Genomic DNA, 6,000 nt, shown 5'->3' with positions numbered 1-6,000 from the left:
ATATGAATTAAGGTAATTGATGATTAATTTTAGAGCTGAGCAGCATGTGATTATGTGTATAGAATTAATGTGTTTTGCAGAAGTGGAAGTTGCGTCCCAGCCGAGTGTTTTTCCACCCTTATTTAATGTGTCGTTCAGTCTGGAAGGGAACAAAAAGCTAAACATAAAAACAGGTTTCTGATTTCAGTGTCGCCTTTCACCATCATGACTCTGTCCGCTTGACACGAGCACACGCCCACATCAACACGGCAGAACATGCATGCACGTACGGTCCGACCTGGAAGCCTGGCAGCTGTCACATCTGTCTTTTTCCCGACATTGTCCAGACAGCAGAGGAACTTTGGCCATCAGCTCCTCTCCGTGGACCTGTCCATCACTGTCACTGTGGATCAGTGGTGCAGAACTCATCCTTCCTCTCCTGATGCTCCCCGCCGGACTGGACTAGCTCAGTCTCGCCCTCTCATATCGCTGTCAGGACTCTCACATGACAGCCTCGATGTTGCAGCTGATTCCCGTTTGCTGGCGCCGCTTGTGGGCTCGATCTGAACAATCTGGGCCGTGGAAGCGGGAGACCACCCGGAAAGAAAGCAGGATTGGATGTGTGCAATCATGGAAGTCATTTCAACACAATGCATGGAGGAAATGCGGCCACAATGAATTTGAGAATGCACAAATCCCACAGCTCAGGTGGGAGCCCTCCACTAAGACATAGTGTCACATGGCTGCTGTGTCATGCACAAGCACGGGCCCTCTTGCTCTGCCTGCACCACATGTGTGAATTCTATCATAAAGAGCATGGCTTACCAGAGACTTGGGATCTTTTAAATATAAGCCACAACAGGCTGCAAAGCCGGCTTCACAACCTCCCACAGAGACACGGACAGTCGGCGGAGAAGTGAGAGGAGGGGATTGGAATTTAATTAAAGCCTTAAAGCCCCCGGAGTCAAATATGAGACAGAGGGATGAGGCATAAATCTAAAAGGGTGCCTTTTGTTTGTCCGGTGGCTACAACGAGAAAATCATTGGAAAGCCACGGCGGAGACGTCTGACGTCTGCTGAAGAGCACTTCAAAGTTTTTGATGGATGAACAACTGACATGCAAGGCATTCGCTCTTTCATCCCAGCTTTCTTTAATTAAAATGGCCGCACTTGTCCTCATACGGAAAGTTGGCCTTCAATAACAGGCTGCAAGCAACACTGACAAATATAGATTTGATTACACACCCCGGGCACAATTCCAATCAATACGCAGGCGCATGATGAATTAAAAAAAAAAATATCTCAGCCCTTTATCCTGCTGAAGACCCCATATTACACTATTTTTCAGCCATTTTTAACAAGTTTCAGAAGTCTCACAATAGTGTCTCAGGAGTGTATTAGTCAAAACGTAGCCTTGATGCTGGAATTTAAACAGTTTAAAAGTGCTTTTTGAGCTACTGATTGTCCACGCTACATTTTTTTTCTTTGTTTACGTGTATTTTTTTGGTTAGCGTACATTTCTTTTGATCACGCCTGCAAAATCGTCCGCATCTTGATAAAGAAGGTGAGAAATACTACTGAATTCAAGATATAACTCAGGGGTCTCAAACTCAATTTACCTGGGGGCCACCGGAGCTAGGTTCTGGGTGAAGCCGGGCATCAAGTTTTCAAAAAAAAAAAAATAAACGCATTTATTAAATACTGGAAAAAAAAATCAATAAAAAACTATCTTCAATGCTTTTGCTTCTGCTATATCCTACACTTTTTCAGTACTTTGGTTCCGGTTTTCCACACCAAAATATCTGATAAAACATTCCACTGTTCTCAAATATCTTAATTTTTATTTTTCTAGGTGGTATCAAGGTGGGGGCCTCAAACTAGCGGCTCGCGGGCCGCATTTGGGGGCCGCGAGTTTGAGACCCCTGATATAACTCATAGCAAAACATGAAGGGGGTGTCAAATCCTGGCGATGACAGATTTGTCTCACCTTTGGTGCTCATAAACAGGTTTTAAAGCAGCGCTTGTCAAATAGAATAGCGGGCCCGCCCTGGAGTTTGGTGAGGGGGCGAAAGAGGCTTTCATTTCAATGCAGACCTACCAACATGTACAAATTTATAGTACTCAACATGCAATTCTTCTTTTTTCTCTGGGATTTTCCTTTCAGGGGTCGTCACGGCAAATCAACAGCCTCCATCCAACCCTGTCTTCTGCATCTGTCTCTCTCACACCAACTACCCTCATGTCCTCCTTCACTACATCCATAAACCTCCTCTTTGGTCTTCCTCTACGCCTCCTACCTGGCAGCATCCATCTACCAATATATTCACTATCTCTCCTCTGGACATGTCCCAACCATCTCAGTCTGGCCTCTCTGATTGTATCTCCAAGTAATATCCCTCTGATGTACTCCTTCCTGATCCTATCCATCCTGGTCACTCCCAATGTGAACCTCAGCATCCGCATCTCTGCTACCTCCAGTTCTGCTTGCAATTGGACTCTCCATTTTTTGGCATATTCCTGGTTTCAGTTTGGGGGAAAGACATACAATAATTGATAAGCACTGCTCTAAAGACACATATTGTGATTAGAATATTGTTAAAAAGTTATATAACAGAATGCCGTTAAAGAGTGTGTTGACTATCAGACAACTCAACCATGTGATGTCTCCGAGCCAATGGTAAATTGTGTTTGTTCACGTTAAATCGCTATTGATGTCTTGCTATACGTCAACAGTGTATCTAAAAGTCTGTTTTCACAATGTCGCCAACCATAAAAGCAATTCCCACATGACTAAGTGAAGGAACACGGATGTTCTATAACAAGCAAATCTATATATGGCCGTGTGATTGAATTCAAAGCTGCTCTGGTCCAAACATCAAGGGAATTTTTCAAGCCGATGGAATCTGTAGAGTGAGTTAAGAGTTACAGGCTTTCTCCAAATCTATTGTATTCCAGTCAGGGTGGAGTTGCTGGGATGGAAACCAGATTGAGGCTTCCACAGACTGTTCCACCTACAGCAAGGACACTTAATGCCCTTGGGACGCTTTCTGCTTCTGTCTTTTTGCAGCTCATTTGTAAAAATAAAGTTAAGCATGGAAACAGGAAGTGTTGTTTTAAGATTAAGCCGAGTGCGTCCAAAATGCAGAGATACCCTGAGAAAGATGGGGAAAGTGTTGGCTTGTCAGGGGGTGGGGCACCACCTTCCAGTGCAGAAATCCAGATGTAGGTCAGTGCCAAAAAAATTCCACATTCCCGATGCTCTGTCTGGGAGGGAGGCTGGAAAACCGTGTATAAATAACGTCAGTGGATCACCCCCCCCCCCTACAATCCTTTCCATGGAGAAACTGGAGACATTTCAGGCTGAGAACACAAACCGCATGTCTTCTTCTGTTAAAAAAATATCAGGGTGCTCTTTGACAGGTCGGTGCATGCCGGACCTGGACCGGCATCAGCCATGATTGTGTTGGGCATCCAAATCACACTAATAAGCCGTTTCAAATTGGTTGGCTCCTCTGCAAATTGTCCCATAATGGTGCAGTCAAAAGTCAAGACGTCCAGAATAGACTTCTAAGCTGTTAGCTAATGTATCTGACACTGTTCAGGACAAATAGAAAGGTCTCAATCTTCTCTTGATGCATGTCCTCACAGTGTGGGAAAAAGATCATCACGCCTCCTCACAAAAACATGTCCTAGAAACACCCTGCACATAAAAAAAATAACCTTTCTAAGTCTTTGTCAGTCTCTTTCAACAAGTGATGACTTTATTTCCCCGCGGGAAAGCAGAGCGCGAGGTGTTACTCACCAGATGTTTCATACTTTCATAATGGTCTCATAGTGATGCCTCACTCAAAAGGAGAGCAGCTTTGAGCTTTGGACGCTGGTGGGAAACGTTCAAGTGAGCCACATAAATGTTTATGTCACACTGTAGACTCCATCTTTGGCCGCCCACCCCTTAAGCTTGACATTTTCTCGTCATAAAATAGCGGGAGAGTGAAATCTAGACTTTTTTTTGTGGCAAAACAGTAAAATGTTACCACTAATCTATACTAAAGCCGCTCACTGGGAGACGTGTGTCATAATTATAGTGGTACAGCAAAGCTGGAACGCCACTAAGGTTGGACCAGTACAGAAAAAATGTGCCTTAAACTTGCCCAAAAACGTGGACATCGTCAGTAAATTGCATTGTTCCGTGTACTATTCGATGAAAACTCATTAAATGTGTTATTTGACTTGACTCAATGTCCAAATAATTCCGTGTGTTTCACAATGAAGAGTTCATATTTCAAACTTCTCATCCTGAAACTATGTGATATTTCATTTTAATACACCCAATTGACGTAGCATATGCCTTTTCTATTACTTATCACTGCTATAATTCAATTTGTGGAGCAAAACAGTCCTATTTTGTAGAGGCTAACAAGTTCAGACCCATCACAGCCACATTAAATATTTTTTGAGAATATTTATTTTTGGATGGATTGCTATGGAGCCTCAATAGGTCGTAATGAGTTTTACACTTATGTTGCATACATTTCCTCAGAGAAAATTAATGAATTCATACAAAATAAAATGCACAATGGAACCCTAATAAATGGTAACGTGTGTATATATACCCTTGTACTGTATTTACTATTTTATCTTCATGATTGCAACAATTATGGTCATTTTAAACTACTTTAGCATCGTATCGTGTATTTAATACAACATGGAAAGCTTGTATAACCCGACTATGCAAACAATATTTTTACAAACTACTTCAGAGTTAATTACCGAAAGAGAACTATGGTGTTGTTATGGCCCAGACTGAACACAAATCTCCCGTGAACTGAGGCCTAAACAAAGTGTAAAGCCTTGGCAGGCATGCAAATGACATGTATGGAGTGTGGCACGTCAACATGACTGCTTGTATTTATCCCAGCATTGATTCTGCCAATGCCGAGAGTGCCCCACCACAAACCAGTCGTTGGGGTTAATTAACTCCCTGGAAACTACTTCTACCCTGCCAAGTTTGTGTCACCTTGAGGTATGTCTCCATTTAATGTCCAGCACTCTTAAGTATAGGTGGCTTTCTCAATGTGTGTTTCTGTTGTGTGGTATTATAATGGCAGGAGAATGAATGCAGTCAATGTGGGCTGGGAGGAGGTTAAAGAAAATGCCAGGACCACTCCTCTATTTTTTTTTCTATGTAATTGGATGTTGATTTCCTGTTGTAGTTTGCTGTCAGGTAAAACTAAACTACGTTTCTAATATTTTGGCTACCCTGTTTAAACAGTATGACTTCTTAGTATGAATTATTGTAATTATACACCAGGCATGGCAGCATATCACGCACTGTTGTGACTAATCTGGTGCATAATAGTACAATCGGCACAAATAGTCAAATCAACCCTGACTTTTGAAAATTGAGCCAATCACCATCAACCTTTTGGGCTGTCTCTGCTTTTGTTATCCACCGTTAGCACCCCGATACTTGGTGAAAAGTGACTGACTGGGATCCTGCACTTTATCTTCAACCTGAGTCTGAAGCTGGAAAAGATACCAGTACTTTGGAAAACATCATACATAGTGCCGGTGCCTAAGAAGGCCAGCCCATCTAACTTCAGACCGGTTGCTCTGACGTCACACGTCATGATGGTCCTAGAAAGGCTCATGCTGACTCAGTTGGAACTCCTCATGGCTCCTTCAATGGACCCTCTACAGTTTGCATATCAACCTCATGTTGGATGATGCTGTTATCTACATGCTGCATTGTGCTCACTTTCACATGGATGGCGGGAGTGCTTATCCACTGTCTCCTTGACAGACCCCAGTACTGTGGTCAGTACTGTAGGGTACACCGCAGGGGTCTGTCCTGTGTCCATTTCTGTTCACTCTATACACCTCTGATTTCCAGCACAGCTCTGGGTTTAACAACTTCACATCATACCGTTTATCATAAAGTTAATCTGGTTTTACTAGTGGGGGGTTCGGGGGAGCGTATGTATGTTAGGAAGAATGCTAATTCTACATCAGACTTATCTT

The sequence above is a fragment of the Doryrhamphus excisus genome, chromosome 3 (genome assembly GCF_030265055.1).
Source record: "Doryrhamphus excisus isolate RoL2022-K1 chromosome 3, RoL_Dexc_1.0, whole genome shotgun sequence".
NCBI lineage: Eukaryota > Metazoa > Chordata > Actinopteri > Syngnathiformes > Syngnathidae > Doryrhamphus > Doryrhamphus excisus.
This window is presented reverse-complemented; position numbering follows the sequence as displayed.